The following is a 20,602-nucleotide window of genomic DNA, read 5'->3' on the forward strand; positions in this document are numbered from 1 at the left end:
GGCGTGGTCATGCGCAGGCCAATGAGAGGGCGGGGCGGGGCTGAGGCGATGCAGAGAGGGAGCGTGACCAAGATACAGTCGTGGCTGGGCGTAAGTGAGTAGCCGAGCTCCCCGAGTCACGTGGGGCAGAGGCGTGGCTGAGGTGCCCAGGGGGGCGTGGCCGAGCTCCAGCCAGTAAAAAACGGCAGCAGTGTGGCTGGGCATGGCTGGGCATTAGTGAGGAGCTGCAGGGGGCGTGGCCAAGGTCTAGCCACTAAGGCGGGGCGGGGACGATGCTGAGGCTCCACAGGGAGGGTGTGGCCCAGCTTCAGCCACTCAGGCAGGGCGAGGGTGTGGCTAAGACTCCACGGGGGCGTGGCTGAGGTCCAGCCAGTCAGGTGAGATGAGGACGTGGCTGAGGTGACACTGGGGCATGGCTGAGCTCCAGCCAGTCAGGCAGGGCAGGGGTGTGGCTGAGGCTCGGCAGGGGGTGTGGCCAATCTCCAGCCAGTCAGGCATGGCGGGGGCGTGGCTGAGAACCCCCAGGAAGGGCGTGGCTGAGCTCCAGCCAGTCAGGCGCGGCGGGAGCGTGGCCGAGGCTCCCCAGGGAGGCGTGTCCCATGTCAGCCCGCCCCTCTCCCGTCCCCCCCTGCAGGCCTGCTGCGCTGTGGGAAGGAACAGGCGTACGCGGCCTACGCCAGCCCCACTGACTGCCGCGGCCTGGACCTGCGTCGCCTGCCGCCACGCATGCGCTGTCGGTCGCCGCGCATCCTCACTGACCCGGCGGATGGCGAGGAGCCGCCAGAAGCGGAAGTGGAGGCAGAGGAAGAGGAAGTGGAGGACGGGGAGGATGTGGGCGAGGTGCGGCTGAGGCTGACAGACGCCCGTGGCCGCACTGCCCACCTTGCCTGCCGCCTGTGGCGCGCGCCCGTCGTGCGCGACCTCAACGTGCGGCCCAGCCTCGTCCCCGACACCCCTGCGCACGTGCGCCTGATGCTCAGTGCCGCCCTCGTCTGCTATGCCGACCCTGCCCACCTCGCACATGCCCGCCGCCTGGTGGGAGGCGATGACACTGATGACGTCGCGCTGATGCTGCGCCATGCCCACCTGGATGGGGACCTGGGAGATGGATCCGGGGAAGGCCACTCCCAACCCTCGGGCAGAGACCCTGATGGGGATGAGCTGTATCAGGACAGGCACCCGGATGTAGGCCACGCCCACCGTCAGGGCGGAAACCCGGATGTGGACCATATGTATCAGGCCACAGACTCAGATGTAGGCCAGGCCCACCATCGAACCAGGAACCCTGATATAGGCCACGTCCACCAGGGAGCCAGAGACCCTGATGTAGGCCCTGCCCACGCTCAGGACAGAGACCCGCTTGTAGGCCACACCCATCTGCAGGACAAATACCCGGATGTAGGCTATATGTATCAAGCCCGAGACCCGGATGTAGGGCCCTCCCGCCAGCAGGACAGACACCCGGATGTAGGCCATGAATATGATCAGGACATAGGCCCCGCCCACCCTCAGGACAGAGACCCTGATGTCAATGACCCGGATGAGGGCCCCGCCCACTCTGAGGACAGAGACCCGGATGTAGGCCCCGGGTATGACCAGGATGGAGGCCACGCCCACCCTGAGGCCAGTTTCCTGGATGTCCATGACCCGGATGTGGGCAAGGCCTACCGCCTGGTTCGCGGCCCTGGTGCGTCGTCATCGTCGCCGATGTCACTTCCGGGCGTGGTGGCCCGGCTGTGAGCGCGGCCTGCCTGACTTCTGCAGCCCAAGCTGACGCTGTGCTGGGCCGGGCTGCGCGGGCCACACATACATCTGACGTGGATGGTGTGCGTGCGTGGCCCCGAGGACCCGGAGGACGCACCCTGGGTGACCCTCGACCCCCGTGATGACCCCGATGACGTGCACGTGGTGACCCCGGGGCAGACTCTGCGGCTGCACTGTGCAGCGCAGGGCTCGGAAACACCATGCGTGGCCTGGACGCGGCCCGACGGCTCCGTCCTGCTGGGCGATGAGGACGGCGGCCATGACGGGGGGACAACGCTGGAGATCCGCGGGGTGCACCAGGCTGATGCTGGATGGTACCGCTGCGAGGCCCGAGTGGGGCGCCGCGGGGAAACCGAGGCATGGCACGTGGCCTACGGCGGGGACGGAGCCACGGGGTCCGGGGCCTACGTGGAGGAGGAAGCCATGGAATCTGAGGCCTATGGTGTGAATGAAGCCATAGGATCCAAGGCCTACGCTGAGGAGAAAGCCACGAGATCTGAGGCCTATGCTGAGGAAAAAGCCACAAGATCCGAGGCCTACCCTGAGGAGAAAGCCATAGGATCCTAGGCCTATGCTGAGGAGATAGCCATCAAATCTGAGGCCTATGACATGAATGAAGCCATAGGATCTGAGGCCTACACTGAGGAGAAAGCCAAAGGATCCAGTGCCTATGGCTCAGATGAAGCCATGAGATCCGAGGCCTACACTGAGGAAAAAGCCACAAAATCTCAGACTTATGGTGAAGAAAAAGCCATAGAGTCCGAGGCTTACGCTGTGAATGAAGCCATAGAATCCGAGGCCTATGGTGCAAATGAAGCCATAGAATTCGAGGCCTTCACTGAGGAAAAAGCCATAGGATCTGAGGCCTACACAGAGGAGAAAGCCATAGGCCCCGCAGCCTACACCGTGTCTGAAGCCACAGGCCATGCAGCCTTTGACACCTCTGAAGCCACAGGCCCCGCAGCCCCGTCTGCAGCCCCAGGCCCCGCCGCCTTTGATGCCTCTGAAGCCACAGCCCCCTGGGCCTACGCTCTGTCTGCAGCCCCAGGCCCCGCAGCCTTTGATGCCTCTGAAGCCACAGCCCCCGCGGCCTATGCCCCATCTGCAGCCCCGGGCCCTGTGGCCTACGGTGGCTTTGAGGCCACCATGGCAGGCCGGGCGCAGCGTGTGTTCGTGGTGGCGTCGCGGGCGCCAGCGGCCACGGCTCTGGCGCTGCCTGTGTGCGCCGCACTGCAGCTGGGCTGCCGGGCAGAGGCGGAGCCGGCGGCGCGCGTTGGCTGGCTGCTTCCCGGCGGGCGCTGGGCCTGGGCGGGGACAGAGCTGGGGACCGACGGCGTCGGGGATGGGGCGGACGGGACACTGACGCTGCCCGCGCTGGGTCCGCAGCACAGTGGACGCTATGTGTGCGTGGCCGCCAACGCGCTGGGGATGGCGCGCTGGGATGCGGACGTCAGTGTGGGCGGGGCAGCGGGGGACAAGATGGCGGAAGCCAAGATGGCGGAATCAAAGATGGAAGAATCCAAGATGACGGAAAGCAAGATGGCCAAAAACAAGATGGCGGAAACAAAGATGAAAGGCAACAAGATGGCGGAAAACAAGATGGAGGGAATTAAGATGGCGGATTCCAAGATGGTGGAAACCAAGATGGCGGAATCCAAAATGGAGGGGAGCAAGATGACCGAAAACATGACAGAATCTAACATGCCCGACGCCAACATGGCGGATTCCAAGATGGCCAAAAACAAGATGGTGGACACCAAGATGGCAGAATCAAACATGGAGAGAAACAAGATGGAGGAATCCAAGATGGAGGGAACCAAGATGGCCGAATCCAACATGGCCGACACGAAGATGGCGGATTCCAAGATGGTGGACGCCAAGATGGCTAAATCCAAAATGGATGGAAACAAGATCGTGGAAAGCAACATGGCGGAATCCAAGATGGAAGGAATCAAGATGGCAGAAAACAAGATGGAAGGAATAAAGATGGCCGAAAACAAGGTGGTGGAATCAAAGATGGAGGGAACCAACATGGCGGAATCCCAGATGGAGGAATCCAAGATGGAGGGAATTAAGATGGCGGATTCCAAGATGGTGGAGGCCAAGATGGCGGGTTCAAAAATGGTGGATTCCATGATGGTGGGCGCCGCTGCGGAAGCGGCCGCGGGGGCGTCGCGCGGCGCTGACGTCATTGTTGATGCACCAAGCTCGGGCCCGGGCACCGGGGAAGCACGGCTGTGGCGTCGGCGTCTTGCGGGCGCCCCTGGGCGTGGGCGGCAGCGGCATCCGACGCCTCCGCCTCCCCCTCCCGTCCCACGCGCCGCCCCCGCCAGCCGCAGGTTCCAGCCCGCCTTACCGCGCCGCCCGCGCCCACCAGTGGCTGCCGAGCACATCCGGGCCCCGCCCACCCTGCTTCCGGTCTCCATGGAGACCTCCCCGCTTCCGGCGTCCACACTTCCGGTTTCCACACTTCCGGTTTCGACGCAAATATCCCCACTTCCGGTCTCTGTGTCTTCTGTCGACCCACTTCCAGTCTCTACTCGGACCTCACCACTTCCGGTCTCCACTCAGACCACCCCACTTCCAGTCTCCACACTGCCGGTTTCCACTCGAACATCACCACTTCCTGTCTTCACTACTTCCGCCTACCCACTTCCGCTCTCCCCATGGACCTCCCCACTTCCAGTCTCCACTCGGACCCCTGCACTTCCTGCTTCCACACTTCCAGTTTCCACTTGAAAATTCCTACTTCCGGTCTCCTCTCGGACCACCCCACTTCCGGCTTCCACACTTCCGGTTTTGTCTCGAACATCCCCACTTTTGGGCTCCACTCGCAAATCTACACTTCCGTTCTCCACGCGGAGATCCCCACTTCCGATCTCCATTCGGACCACCCCACTTCCTGTTTCCCCACTTCCGGTTTCCACTCGGAAATCCCCACTTCCGGCCTCCACTACTTCGGCCTACCCACTTCTGTTTTCGACTGAGAGATCCCCACTTCCGGCTTCCACACCTCCGGTTTCCCCACGGACCTCCCCACTTCCGGTCTCCAGTCGGACCACCCGTCTTCCGGTTACCACTCGGAGATCCCCACTTCCGACTTCCACACTTCCGGTCTCCCCACGGACCTCTCCACTTCTGGTTTTGACACTGACATCCCCACTTCCGGCCTCCACCCCTAGAGCATCCGCTGCTCTGACCTCTGCACTCCCGTCCTCCTCACTTCTGTCCTCCTCACTTCCGGCCTCCTTACTTCCGGCCCCCAGGAGGCCTGGCGGCGGCCGCAGGCGGGGACGACAGCACAAAGCCCACCGCGCCTGGCTGGGCCCCACGGCGAACCCCCGTGACCCCGTGGTTACAACCCTGCACGGCCGTGGCCCGGATGCCCTCCCTTCCTGTCCTGCGACTTCCCCTGACAGTGACCCTGGGACCTTTGACCTGCGACCCCCGGCCCCGCCCGCTGTGACCCCGCCTCGTGGCACCTGGAACGAGCTGGACACGGGTGAGCCTCAGTTTACCCATCTGTTTCCTGCAGGCTCTTGGCGTGGGGGCAGGGGACTGAGGGGAGCCAGATAGGAGGTGGAGGTTAGCGGTCACAGGGAGGATACAAGACAGTCAGAGGTCACGGGGAGGTTAGGGGTCATGGGGGGTCAGAGGTCACAGGGAAGTCAGGGGTCACAGTCGGGTCAGTGGTTGCAGAGAGGTCAGAGGTCATGAAGAGGTCACGGGGAGGTGAGAGGCCATGGGCAGGTGAGAAGTGGATGGGAGGTCAAAGGTCATGGGGAACTCAGGGGTCATGGAGAGGTCACGGGGAGGTCTCGGGATGGTCACTGGGAGGTCAGAGGTCATGGGCAAGCCAGGAGTCACAGGAGGTCAGAGGTCACAGAGTACTCAGAGGTCATGGAGAGGTCACAGGGAGGTCAGGGGTCACTGGGAGGGCAGAGGGCATGGACAGGTCAGAGGGCATGGGGCGAAGTCCTTCATTGTCTGTCTGTTGTCTGTGTTCCTGGCCGTGTGCGGCACAGGATGACTGGGGAGACAAACACACACGCACGGACAGACAGGCAGACAGACATAGAGCAGACAGATAGAGGGACGCATGGAATGGATGCGATCAGGTCTCTTCTGCATAGCCCTGATACTCTTGGACCGCACATGCATGGATCTGACATGCGTGTAAATGTCACGCATGAATCTGACACTCACACAATGGTCACACGTGGAAATATCACTCGTGAAAGGGACACGATCACATCCCTTCCACACTCACCTGATACACATGAAGCGCGCATGCGTGGCTCTGACACACGTGGAAATGTCATGCACGCCTCCCCCGCTCCCCCCGTGCTGCGTGAGGCGCCCACGGAGTTGGTGTCGGCCCACGCGGGCCTCACCCTGCACCTGCCCTGCACAGCCCAGGCCTGGCCCCCTGCGGCCCTACACTAGCGTCTGCCTGACGGGACCCACGCGAGACCCGTGCATGTGCACACGAACCCTCGACTCAGCGACATCTACGTCCTCCCCAATGGCACGCTGGTGCTGCGCTGCCTGCAGGCCCCGCGCCATGCTGGTGAGTACGAGTGCGTGGCCGTGAACACGCTGAGCATCGCGAAATGCACTGTGCACGTCGAAGTCACGCCCGCGCACGCGCCTCTCCCTCCCAGCGTCCGACCCCGAGGCCCGCTCGCCACGCTCATGCCCCACGGCGCTGACCTCACGCTGCACTGCCATGCGTGCGGGGACCCCGCCCCACGCGTGTTCTGGAGGCAGCCAGATGGGCGACTGGTGGATGCTGGGAGCAGGTGAGTGTGGGAAGTGGGGGGCATCCATCCATCCACCCGTGCATCTACCCATCCACACATCCATCCATCCACTCATCCATCCACCCATCCATCCACCCATCGATCCATACATCCACCCACCCATCCATCCATCCACCCATCCATCCATTCATCCATCTACCCATTCATCCATCCACCCATCCACCCTTCTATCCATCCATCCATCTACCCATCCATCCACCCATCCATCTACCCATCTATCCACCCATCCATCCATCCACCCATCCATCCACTCATCCATCCACCCACCCATCCACCCACCCATCCATCCACCCATCCATCCATCCATCTACCCATCCATCCACCCATCCATCCACCCATCCATCCACCCATCCATCTACCCATCCATCCACCCATCCATCCACCCATCCATCCACCCACCTATCCATCCACTCATCCATCCACCCATCCATCTATCCACCCATAGTTGGGATAAAGATGATACCCCTTGATAGATAGTTAATTGATAGAGGATGGATTAGACAGATGACATAGACACAGTAGACCATAGATAACAAATCGATTATCGATTAAATATTGATAGAGATGAGGTGGGGATGGTAGATCCATTAGCAGTGAATAGGTAATTGATAGGTCCTGGCTTGCTAGATCGCAAGGTAGAACCCTAGTGATCGATCATAGATGATCGATCAGGGATCGATACAAGATGAGTATTGGATGCATATGTCACATGTGCGAATAACTAACATTGGCTTCAAATTTGTCTTCCCTTCCTTATGGTCTTTCCTCCTATTACTTTCTTCCCTCCTTCCTTCCCTCCTTCCCTCCTTCCTTCCCTCCTTCCCTCCTTCCTTCCCTCCTTCCCTCCCTCCTTTCTTCCTTCCCTTCTTCCTTCCTTCCTTCCCTCCTTCCCTTCTTCCTTCCTTCCCTCCGATCCTTCCGTCCTTCCCTCCAATCCTTCCTTCCTTCTCTCCAATCCTTCCTTCCTTCCCTCCAATCCTTCCTTCCTTCCATCCTTCCTTCCCTACATTCCTTCCTTCCTTCCCTCCAATCCTTCTATACTTCCTTCCCTCCAATCCTTCCTTCCTTCCCTCCAATCCTTCCATCCTTCCTTCCCTCCAATCCTTCCTTCCCTCCAATCCTTCCTTCCTTCCTTTCTTCCTTCCCTCCAATCCTTCCTTCCTTCCCTCCAATCCTTCCTTCCTTCCTTCCCTCCAATCCTTCCTTACTTCCCTCCAATCCTTCCATCTTTCCTTCCGTCCAATCCTTCCTTCCTTCCGTCCAATCCTTCCTTCCTTCCCTCCGATCCTTCCATCCTTCCTACCCTCCAATCCTTCCTTCCAATCCTTCCCTCCAATCCTTCCTTCCCTCCTTCCTTCCCTAAATTCTCTCCTTCCTTCCCTCCAATCCTTCCTTCACCCTTCCCTCCTTCCTTCCTTCCTGCCCTCCCTCCCTCTCCCCTCCCCAGCTCTGACATCCGGGTCCGCGCCTTTCCCAACGGCACGCTCTCCGTGCGTCCGGTGACGTCACGCGACGTGGGGGAGTATGTGTGCGTGGCGCGCAACGCGGCAGGCGACGCGCCTGCACGGCTGCGCGTGGAGTTGGCGGCTGGGTCAGGCGCCTCCTATCTGCAACCCCAGCTTCCCGTGACCCCCGTGACCCCCGTGACCCAGGACGCCGACCCCAGGGAGGACTGCACTGCCCACCACTGCCTCCATGTCCCATCCGGTGTCCTGGGAGACCCGGATGTTCGGGTCGCGAGGCCTGATGGGAGTGTGGGGATCTGGGACCTGGGGCCTGGGTTAGACCTTGGATGTGTGACCACGGATGGGGGGCGGAGCCTGGGGCGGGTTCTTCCTCTTCCTCTCAGTCACTTCCTTCTTCCTCTTCCTCTTCATTTCCTGTTTCCTCTTCCTTTCCTTCCTCTTCCTCTCAATCACTTCCTTCTTCTTCCTCTTCCTCTCAACATCATTCAACTTCTTCCTCTTCCTTTCCCTCTTCCTCTTCCTTTCCTGTTTCCTCTTCCTTTCCATCTCTTCATTCCTCTTCCTCTCACCATCCTTCATCTTCTTCCTCTTCCTCTGCTTCCTCCTCTGCTTCTTTTCCTTCTTCCTCTTCCTTTCCTTCTTCCTCTTCCTCTCATCCCTTCCTGTTCTCTTCCTCTCAATCTCTTCCTTCTTCCTCTTCTTCCTTTCCTTCCTCTTCCTCTTCTCAGTCTCTTCCTTCTCCCTCTTCTTCCTTTCCTTCCTCTTCCTCTTCTCAGTCTCTTCCTTCTTCCTCTTCTTCCTTTCCTTCCTCTTCCTCTTCTCAGTCTCTTCCTTCTTCTTCACATTCTTTTCCTGCTTCCTCTTCTTTTCCTTCTTCTTCCTCTTCTCCATCTCTTCCTGCTTCCTCTTCTTCCTCTTCCTTTCCTCCTTCTTCTTCTTCCTCTTCCTCTCAGACTCTTCCTTCTTCCTCTTCATTTCCTGTTTCCTCTTCCTCTTCACTTCCTGGTTCCTCTTCACTTCCTGCTTCCCCTTCGCTTCCTGCTTCACTTCAGGCTTCCCCTTCACTTCCTGCTTCCTCTTCGTCTCCCACTTCCGCCCCGCTACCCCCCGAACTCTCTGTCCCCTACGGCGCCCCCGTGACCCTCACGTGCCCCGTGACCCAAGGGTCGCGCGCAGTGACCTGGCTGACGCCGGCCTCGCAGCCCGTGGCTTTCACTTCCGGCCTGGAGGACGCCCAATTCCGGGTGCTGCCAGATGGGCGTCTGCGCCTGCGGGGAGCACGGCGGGCCGACGCAGGCACGTACACGTGCGTGGCGGGGCGGGGCCGGCGCGCCACCGTGCGCCTACACGTGCAGCTGCGGGCGCCGCACATCCGGTTCAAGCCTGACGTCCATGACGACTTGAACGACGACATCCGGGTCTCCCCCGTGGTGCGTCTGCGCATGCACTGCCAGGCGGATGGCGTCCCCGAGCCCCACCTGCTGTGGGAACTTCCGGGCGGGCTGGTACTTCCAGTCCCCTATCGCAGTCGCATGGGGGGGAGGGATCAGCGTGGATGCGCGCGGGACATTGGAAATCCCGGATGTGCATGTGCTGCGCAGCGGTGGCAGCGACGCCGTGGCGTGTGTGGCGCGCAACCCGGCGGGCGAAGCCCGGATGTGGGTGCGGCTGCCGCCATGGTGGGCGCGGACTCTGCCCACTGTGGCGTCGGCTCCACCCTCTGAGGCATTTACTCCGCCCCCTGGCACGCCAGCTCCGCCCCATCACACGCCTGCCCTGCCATCTTGGGCGCTGGCTCCGCCCCCTGGTGTGCTGGCTCCGCCCTCTGAGGCAGCTCCGCCCCCTGGCCCGCCTGCCCCGCCAACTTGGGGAAGTGTCGGGAGCGGCGCTGCGTGTGGCGCTGGGCGGCAGCTTCCGGCTGCGCTGCCCCACCTCCATGCTTCCGGTGTCCTGGCGCCTGCCTGGCGGGCTGGTGCTGCATGGGCTGCAGAGGCGAGGCCGCTTCACGCTGGGCGCCGACGGCAGCCTGGAGGTGCGCGCCGCCTCCGAGCGCGACCGCGGCGCCTACATCTGCCACTCCCACCCCGGGGCGCCACCCGGACACGCCCCCGCGTGCTGGAGACCCGGATGTTCAGCTTCATTCCCGCCACTAGGCCGCTGGGTGCCATGGCAGGGCAACGGACTGAGGAGACCCGGATGTGGGGCTTCATTCCCGCCGCTAGGCCGCGGCGTTCGGTTGCCGGGCAACCAAGTGAAGATACCAGGACGTTGGGCTCCACCGCATCTGCGTTCGGTTGCCGGGCAACAGACCGAGAAGACCCGGATGTGGGGCTTCATTCCTGCCTTTAGGCCGCTGGGTTCGGTTGCCAGGAAAGCGCGTGAGAACCAGATGTCCAGCTCCAGCAAGACTCCTGGGCCCCAGCCGGAAGATGCCTGGATGTGGGGTTCCGAACCTGCGCGCGCTGTACAGAAGCTGCGGTCCGACCAGAGGCCATGGAGAGGCTAGGACCCGGATGTGGACTGGGAGGGACCCAGATGTGGACTGGGAAAGACCCGGATGTCACCTATCTCTGGGTCCACTGAGGGGCCAGGACCCAGATGTGGACTAGAAGGGACCCGGATGTCACTTTCTTCCATGTCCACTGACCCGGATGTGGCATGGAGGAACCGGATGTCACTTTCCTCCAGATGCACTGATGGGTCAGGACCCGGATGTGGACTAGGAGGGACCCGGATCTCACCTTCCTTCATGTCCACTGAGGGGCCAGTACACGGATGTGGACTGGGAGGGGCCCGGATGTCACCCTCATTTGCGTCCACTGACCCAGATGTGGCCTGGGGAACCCAGATGTCACTTATCTCCAGGTCCACTGAAGGGCCAGGACCCGGATGTGGACTGGCGGACCCGGATGTCACCCTCCTCCATGTCCACTCACCTGAAGGTGGCGTCAGGGACCCAGATGTCACTTATGTCCAGGTCCACTGAGGGGCCAGGACCCGGATGTGGAGGGGAAGACCCGGATGTCACCTATCTCCAGTTCCACTGAGGAGCCAGGACCCGGATGTGGACTGGGGGACCGGATATAACCTATCTGCAGGTCCACTCAGGGGCCAGGACCCGGATGTTGCGTGGGGAACCCGGATGTTATGTAAGTCCACGTCCATTAACCCGGATGTGGACTGTGGCACGGACCCGGATATATGCTGGATGGGACCCGGATATCACATCCATGGGCCTAGCTGTGGCGTGTGGAGTCCCAGATGTCACGCTCCTCTCCTTCTACTGACAGGGTCTAGGACCCGGATGTGGTGTGGGGATCCCGGATGTCAGGTCCCACCACATCCACTGATGGTCCAGGAACGAGATGTGGAATGGGAACTACCCGGATGTTAGGGACCTCCAGGTCCATGAACCCGGATGTGGGCTGGGTACCCAGATGTTAGGGACCTCCAGGTCCGTGAACCCAGATATGGGGTGGGTACCCGGATGTTAGGGATCTCCAGGTCCGGGAACCCAGACGTGGAGGCGAGTACCAGGATGTCACTTATCTCCAGGCCCACTGGGAGGTGCCAGGACCTGGATGTGAGGGGTTTGGACCCGGATGTGAGGGTTGGGACCCACATGTGAGGGGTTGAGACCCAGATGTGAGAGGTGGAACCCAGATGTGGGCGGAGCAGGCGCTCCACACCTTGGCTCCGGGCTCCAGCTGCGCTTTGGGCCGTTGGGGTCCTATCCCAGAATCGGAGGCAATAAAGCAGCCGTGCTGCTTCTGGATGGAATTCTTCCTCACTTCCGCCCCAGCGCAGGCCACGCCCTCCTGAAACCCTCACTTCTGCCCCAGCACAGGCCACACCCTCCTGAGACCCCTCATTTCTGCCCAGCACAGGCCACACTCTCATTTCCGCTCCTAGCACAGGCCACGCCCTCCTGGGGCCCTCATACATTCCCAGCACAGGCCACGCCCTCCAGAGACCCTCACTTCCTTCCCAGCACAGGCCACGCCCTCCTGAGACCCTCACTTCCGCCCCAGCGCAGGCCACGCCCACATAGGTCCCTCACTTCCGCCTCATTGCAGGCCACGCCCTCCTGAGACCCTCAGTTTAGCTCCAGCACAGGCCACGCCCTCCTGAGTCCCTCACTTCCTCCCCAGCACAGGCCACGCCCTTCTGAGCACAGGCCACGCCCTCCTGAGACCATCATTTTCTCCTCAGCATAGGCCACGCCCTCCTGACCACAGGCCACGCCCCCTGAGACCCTCACTACATTCCCAGCACAGGCCAAGCCCTCCTGAGTCCCTCACTTCCTCCCCAGCCCAGGCCACGCCCTCCTCAGCTCTGGCCACGGCCTACTGAGTGCAGGCCACGCCCCCTGGGCACAGGCCACCCTCCCTGACGGTCCTGACTATTATTGCAGCCTTCCATGTAGTTCTCGAGGTTTCCCGCCTCCCCTTCCTCCTGCCTCTGCCAGGCCTGGCAATTTCTTGGCGCCCAGCCCAGCAACTCCGGGCTTTTCCCTTCCTTCCCCGCCTTCCCCTTCAGCACCACATCCTGTTCCTTTCTAAGGAACAAAGGGGACTTTTATTTTGGAGGGGGGGAATGTTGTGCTTTCCAAGGAACAAGGGGACTTTTATTTTGGAGGGATGTTGTGGAGTTCTGGCTGCTGGAGTGACATGGACATTTGAGCCCTGCGAGCTTCCTGGCTGGCAGGGAGAGCAGCAGGCCCAGGCGCTGATGGCAGAGAACTATGGATGTGAGTTCGTCCTCTGGGGAACACGGGGAGAGGTGTGGGGACCCGGGGTGGGAGGGCTTCGATTGTTCTATGAAGCCCCCCCCCGGATGTCCCACCGGGGTGGGGGTTGCAGGGCCCCGCCACAGGCCTGGAAAGACGAGGTGAGGGGCTGATGTACTGGTGGGGGCAACAGCAGCCTGGCCCTGGGGTGGCCGGATGTTACTCAGCTCTTCCCCACTTCCTGCTTCCAGCATTCTCTTCCATGAAACGGGGAGCATCATGGGAAGGACGGGATCCTGGATGCCAAGTTGGTCAGGAGAGGGCCTGGAGGGAGGGGGAGTCCTTCCATCCCTCTTCCCATTCACCCATCCATCCATCCACCCATCCATCCATCCACCCATCCATCCATCCATCCACCCAACCATCCATCCACTCACCCACCCATCCATTCATCCATCCATCCATCCATCCATCCACCCATCCATCCATCAATCCATATCCCCATCCATCCACCCACCCACCTATTCATCCACCCATCCACCTATTCATCCACCCATCTATCCATCCACCCATCCACCTATTCATCCATCCACCTATTCATCCATCCATCCACCCACCCATCCATCCACCCACCCATCCATCCATCCATCCATCCATCCAAACATTCATCCATCCACCCACCCATCCATCCACCCATCCATCCATACACCCAACCACCCATCCATCCACCCATCCACCCACCCATCCATCCATCCACCCATCCATCCATCCACTGTGCATCCATCCATCCACCCATCCATCCATCCACCCATCCACCTATCCATCCATCCATCCATCCATCCATCCATCCATACATACATACATACATACATACATCCACCCATCCACCCATCCATCCACCCATCCATCCATCCATCCACCCATCCATTCATCCACCCATTCCCCATCCATTCATCCCTCCAACCATCCATCCATCCACCCATCCATTCACCCATCCATCCATCCATCCACCCATCCACCTATCCATCCATCCATCCACCCATCCATCCACCCATCCATCCCTCCTCCTCCTCTCTCTCCTCCTCAGGTTGCACAGCGGCTGCGCAGCCCCACCCCTCGCCTTCCTCCTCCTCCTCCTCCTCCCCCCTGGCCCTTGCGCAGGCCCCACCCCCTCGCGCCCCAACTTCCTGCTGCTCTTGGCCGATGACCTGGGCCTGGGCGACCTGGACAGCTTTGGGAACCGCAGCCTGTGGTGAGCAGAGGGGGAGGCCCGGATGTGGGGCCTTAGTTACCCGGATGTGGGAGCTCAGATCCCTGGATGTTCCACCAGGAGAACTGTATAGACATCTAGTAACTCAGTTTCCCAGATGTTGGATGTTAGTGCCCCGGATGTTGGAGGACAGGTCCAAGGATGTTAGATCTTAATGCCCCAGATGTGGGAAATCAGGTTCTCGAATGTTATATGTTAGTGCTCCGGATGTTGGAGATCAGGTCCCTAGATGTTAGATGTTAGTACCCCGGATGTTAGATGTCAGGTGCTCGGATGTTGAAGATCAGGTCCCCGGATGTTGGAGATCAGGTCCCCGGATGTTGAATCTTACTGCCCCGATGTTGGATATCAGGTCCCCGGATGTTACATGTTAGTATCCCGGATGTTCGAGCTCAGTTCCCCGGATGTTCCACCAGGAGATCTGTATAGACATCTAGTGGACCTCACGTCCCCGGATGTTGGATGGTAGGTCTCCGGATGTTGGAGTTCAATTCCCAGGATGTTGGATCTCAGTTCCCTGGATGTTGAAGATCAGGTCCCCGGATGTTGGATATCAGATCCCTGGATGTGGGATGTTAGTGCCCCGGATGTTGGAGATCAGGTCCTCGGATGTTAAATCTTAGTATACCCCAGATGTGGGAAATCAGGTTCCCGGATGTTACATGTTAGTACCCCAGATGTTGGAGATCAGGCCCCCGGATGTTGGACCTCAGATCCCTGGATGTTGGATGTTAGGTCCCCGGATGTTGGAATTCAATTCCCCGGATCTTGGATCTTAGTACCTCGGATGTTGGATGTCAGGTCCCTGGATGTTTGAGATCAGATACCCAGATGTTTGGCCCTCAGGTCCCCGGATGTTGGGCCTTAGACCCCGGATGTAGGAGCCCAGTCCACAGATATAGATCTTAGTACCCTGGATGTGGGATCTCAGGGCCCCAGATGTTGGATCTTAGATCTCCAGATGTTGGCCCTCAGGTTCCCAGATGTTGGATGCCAGGTCCCCAGATGTTGGACCTCAGGTCCCCAGATGTTGGATCTTAGTACCCCGGATGTGGAATCTCAGGTCCCCAGATGTTGGATCTTAGATCCCCGGATGTGGGATCTCAGGGCCCCAGATGTTGGAGTTTAGCTCCTGGGATTTTGGGCATTAGATCCCCGGATGTTAGACCCCAGGTCCCCTATGTTCTTGGCTGTGACTCAGTTTCCCTCTCCCCACACAGCATCCCGCACCTGGACGGCCTGGCCCGCGATGGCATGCGGCTGACCCAGCACCTGGCAGCAGCGTCCGTCTGCAGCCCAAGCCACGCAACCTTCCTGACGGGACGCTACCCTGTGCGCCTGGGTCAGTATGGGGGGGTGGGACATCCGGGGAACGGAAGGAGCGGTGGGGGGGGAGGCGGGGGCGGGACATCCGGGGATCTGAGAGCCAACATCCAGGGTACTAAGATCCAACATCCGTGGACCTGATATCCAACATCTGGGGATCTGAGACCCAACATCCGGGGATCTAAAGCCCAACATCCGGGGAACTGAGCACCAACATCGGGGTACTGAGCTCTAACATCCAGGGACTTCATCTCTAACATCCGGGTTACTAAGATCCAACATCCGGGGATCTGAGCACCAACATCCAGGGCACTGAACTCTAACATCCGGGGACCTTATCTCTAACATCCATTGTACTAAGATCCAACATCCGGGGATCTGAGGCCTAACATTCTGGGAATTGAACTCCAACATCCGAGGATCTGACATCCACCATCCGGGATACTAAGATCCAACAACCGGGAACCTGAGCCCCAACATCCGGGGAACTGAGCTCCAACATCTGGGGATCTGAGGGCCAACATACCCGAATCTGAGCTCCAATATACGGGGTAGTAAGATCCAACATCCAGGGAACTGAGCTACAACATTCGGGTAACTGAAGTCCAACATCTGGGGTCCTGATATCCACCATACAGGGCACTGAACTCCATCATCCGGGGATGAGGGCCAACATCCGGGATACTAACATCCAACATCCGGGGAACTGAGGCCCAACATCTAGGGCACGGAGGTCAACCAGAGGGAGGGGAGGACTTCTCTGAGGATCTCAGGTTCAAATCCCTGAGACTCTGGGACTTCCCCCCTGAACCACCAGGAAACCGGAAGTGATGCCATATTGGTTTCCCCCGAGGGCTCCCAGGGCTGGGGTCCTTTCCACCCCGGGTGGGCAGGTCCCAGGCTATCCCAGACACAGCAGGCCTTCCCCCTGAAGGTGCTAGATGCCCCCTCCTTACCCAGGACGCCATCATCACTGACCTAGGGTCCTTCTCTCTCTTGGAAGGCATGGTGACCACCAACGGGGCGCGCGTGCTGCAGTGGGCAGCCGTGTCTGGCGGGCTGCCCACTTCCGAGATCACCTTCGCCAAGATCCTGCAGCAGCAGGGATATGCCACCGGCCTCATAGGAAAGAGAGAAGTCATCCATCCACCCATCCATCTATCCACCCATCCCCCATCCATCCATCCATCCATCCATCCATCCATCCATCCATCCATCCACCCATCCATCCATCCATCCACCCCTCCATCCATCCATCCATCCACCCATCCACCCATCCATCCATCCATCCACTCATCCATCCATCCATCCACCCATCCACCCATCCACCTATTCATCCATCCATCCATCCACCCACCCATCCATCCATCCATCCATCCATCCATCCATCCACCCATCCATCCACCCACCCATCCATCCACCCATCCATCCACCCATCCACCCATCCACCCATCCATCCACCCATCCACCCATCCATTCACTCATCCATCCATCTCTTCCCCTCCAGGCAAATGGCACCTGGGCCTCAACTGTGAGTCCCCCACTCACCACTGCCACCACCCCCTGAACCATAGGTTCGACTCCTTCTTCGGGGTCCCCTTCACCCTGATGGGGGACTGCCTGCAAGCGGAGCCCTCGCAGAAGCGAGTGCGTCTGCAAGGGCCCCTGGACCTGGGGGCGCAGCTGCTGCTGCTTTCCCTGCTCTGCCTGGCCGCTGGGAATCTCACGGGCCTGCTGGGCCTGCGCTGGGTGCCCAGGGTGCTGGGCCCCGGATGTGGGGCCTTGCTCCTGGCCTGCACCTCCTGCCTCCTAGGTGTCTTCATCGTCCACGCCGACTGCTTCCTGATGAGGGATCACCAGGTCGTCCAGCAGCCTCTGAGGTTCGAGGCCAGCGTGGGGCTATTCTTGCGGGAGGCTGAGGCCTTCATCCACAGGTCAGCCTGGGGCCGGGGAGGGGGACAGATGCCATCTACTAGTTCTCTATAGTCAACTGGTAGACCTTAGATCCCCGGATGTACATCCAGTAGATCTCTATAGTCAACTGTCAACCTCAAATCCCCGAATGTTCCACTAGGAGATCTCTATAGGCATCTGGTAGACCTCAGATCCCCGGATGTACAACCAGTAGATCTCTGTAGTCAACTGGTCAATCTCAAATCCCTGGATGTTCCATCAATAGATCTCTATAGACATCTGGTAGACCTCAGATCCCCTGATGTACATCTACTAGATCTCTATAGTCAACTGGTAGACCTCAGGTGCCCAGATGTATATCCAGTAGATCTCTATAGTCAACTGTCAACCTCAAATCCCCGGATGTTCCATCAATGGATCTCTATAGACATCTGGTAGTCCTCAAATCCCTGAATGTTACATCTAGTACATCTCTATAGACATCTGGTAGACCTCAGGTTCCCGGATGTTCCATCAGTAGATCTGCAGAGACATCTGGTAGACGTCAAATCCCAGGATGTTACATCCAGTAGATCTCTATAGACATCTGGTAGACCTCAGGTCCTTGGATGTTCCATCTAGTAGATCTGTAGAGACATCTGGTAGACCTCAGATCAGACCACGATCAATCATTGGTAGTATTGATCAGATCATGATCGATTATTGGTAATAACTGTTCAGATGATGTTCGATTATTGGTAATAACTGATCAGCTCATGTTCAATTATTGGTATTATCGATCAGATGATGTTCGATTATTGGTATTATCGATCACATCACAATCGAATATTGGTATTATTGATCAGATCCTGTTCGATTATTAGTAATATCTGATCAGCTCATGTTCTATTATTGGTCATATCGATCAGATGATGTTTGATTATTGGTAATAACTGATCAGATCTGTTCGATTATTGGTAATAACTGATCAGATCACGATCGATTATTGGTATTTTCAATCAGATCACTATTGATTATTGGTATTATTGATCAGATCATGATCGATTATTGGTATTATCGATCACATCACGATCGATTATTGGTATTTTCGATCAGATCAGGATCGATTATTGGTATTTTCGATCAGATCAGGATCGATTATCAATCATCTGATCGATTATTGGCAATACCTGATCAGGTCGGTTATTGGTGAGGTTATTGATGATGGGGGCGGGGTCTGACGTGGGTCCGCAGGCACCAGGCCCGCCCCTTCCTCCTCCTTGTCTCCTTCCTCCACGTCCATGTCCCGCTGGTCACCTCACCCGCCTTCTGGGGCTGCAGCTCGCACAGCGCCTACGGCGACAACATGGAGGAGCTTGACTGGATGGTGGGTGAGTGCAGGGGGGGAACTGAGGCACGGTGCGTGGGATGGGGGAAACTGAGCACGGGGGTGGGGTGAGCGGGATGGGGAAACTGAGGCACAGGGTCGGGGTGAGCGGGATGGGGAAACTGAGGCGCGGGGGTGGGGTGAGTGGGTTGGGGGAAACTGAGGCATGGAGATGGGGTGAGTGGGATGGGGGAAACTGAGGCACGGTGCACTTGGATAAACTGAGTCACTGGGCATGTTGGGGGTAAACTGAGGCATGGTGCACTTGGGTAAACTGAGGCACGGTGCATGTTGGGTAAACTGAAGCACGGTGCATGTTCAGGGTGAACTGATGCACGGTGCATTTGGGTAAACTGAGTCACTGGGTATTGGGGTAAACTGAGGCACGGTGTATTTGGGTAAACTGAGTCACTGGGCATGTTGGGTAAACTGAGGCATGGTGCATGTTGGGTAAACTGAGGCACTGGGCATATTGTGTAAACTGAGGCATGGTGCATGTTGGGTAAACTGAGGCACGGGGACGAGGTGAGTGGGTTGAGTAAACTGAGGCACTGGGATGGGGGTAAACTGAGGCCCGGTGAGCATTGGGTGTAAACTGAGGCACGGTGCCTGTTGGGTAAACTGAGTCACTGGGCATTGGGGATAAACTGAAGCACGATGGAAATTTGTAAACTGAGTCACGATGCATGTTGGGTAAACTGAGGCATGGTGCATGTAGGGGGTAAACCGAGGCACGGTGGACGCTGGGGGTAAACTGAGGCACGGATCCATTGCCCCCCCCACAGGGCGACTGCTGGCGGCGCTGGACGGTGCAGGGCTGGGGCGCCACACCCTTGTCTACTTCACGTCGGATCACGGTGCCTCGCTGGAGGCCCGGGCCTGGGGCGCCCGCCTCGGGGGTTCCAACGGCGTGCACCAAGGCGAGGGGGAAACTGAGGCAGGATGGGCGGGGACTCCCACGCGGCCCGACCCCGCCATTGACCTTTGCCCTTCGCTCCCCCCTTGCAGGTGGCAAAGGCATGGGTGGCTGGGAGGGTGGCATCCGGGTTCCCGGGCTGGCGTGCTGGCCTGGGACGCTGCCTGCAGGGCGCCTGGTGCCTGAGCCCACCAGCCTCATGGACCTGTTCCCCACCGTGGTGCGCCTGGCCGGGGGCTGGGTTCCATCGGACAGGTAGTCGTTCGCCGGCCTGGGTCCCCACGGGGTGGGGGGGAAGGGGGGTTATCCGGGGCCTCAGGGATCCTGAGGGGGGGAGGCTGAGGCCTGCACATCCGGGTCTCTGGGGGCTCAGAAGCCTACACATCCGGGTCTCTGAGGGCTCAGACCTGCACATCCGGGTCTCTGGGGGCTCAGGAGCCTGCACATCCGGGTCTCTAAGACCCAAGACCCGGGGCTCAGGCATGGACATCCGGGTCTCTGGGGGCTCAGAAGCCTTTACATCCGGGTAACTAAGGGCTCAGGCCTGCAAATCCGGGCCTCTGAGCACTCAGAAGCCTGGACATCTGGGTCTCTGAGGACTCAGGCCTTCATATCGGGGTCTCTAAGGCATCAGGGCTGCACATCCAGGTCTCTGAGTACCTAGGCCCAGGTCTCAGTCCTGGACATCCGGGTCTCTGAGGGCTCAGGACTGCACATCTGGGTCTCTGAGGGCTCAGAAGCCTGCACATCCGGGTCTCTGGGATCTCAGGCCTGCACATCCGGGTCTCTGGGGGCTCAGAAGCATGGACATCCGGGTCTCTGAGCGCTCAGAAGGTTGGATATTCGGCTCTCTGAGGCCTCAGGCCTACACATCCAGGTCTCTAAGACCAGAGGCCTGGGTCTTAGACCTGCACATCTGGGTCTCTACAGGCTCAAGCCTTGACATCCGGGTCTCTGGGGGCTCTGGCTTGCACATCCGAGTCTCTGAGCGCTCAGAAGCCTGCACATCCGGGTCCCGCAGGGAGGTG

At 59.3% G+C, this 20,602-nt stretch overlaps 2 long non-coding RNA genes across 2 annotated transcripts; both read left to right on the top strand.

Moving 5' to 3' along the window:
* The first annotated feature begins 12,439 nt into the window (after positions 1-12,439).
* On the top strand, positions 12,440-14,003 carry LOC138808737 (uncharacterized). Its single transcript, XR_011366608.1, has 3 exons — positions 12,440-12,803; positions 13,034-13,093; positions 13,870-14,003. It is a non-coding gene; the product is annotated as an uncharacterized lncRNA (long non-coding RNA).
* A 1,320-nt stretch (positions 14,004-15,323) lies between these two features.
* Positions 15,324-17,010, top strand: LOC138808738 (uncharacterized). Its single transcript, XR_011366609.1, has 3 exons — positions 15,324-15,394; positions 16,017-16,151; positions 16,382-17,010. It is a non-coding gene; the product is annotated as an uncharacterized lncRNA (long non-coding RNA).
* The last annotated feature ends 3,592 nt before the right edge of the window (positions 17,011-20,602 follow it).

This window comes from Dipodomys merriami, unplaced genomic scaffold, assembly GCF_024711535.1.
Source record: "Dipodomys merriami isolate MVZ:Mamm:240054 unplaced genomic scaffold, mDipMer1.0.p SCAF_472, whole genome shotgun sequence".
NCBI lineage: Eukaryota > Metazoa > Chordata > Mammalia > Rodentia > Heteromyidae > Dipodomys > Dipodomys merriami.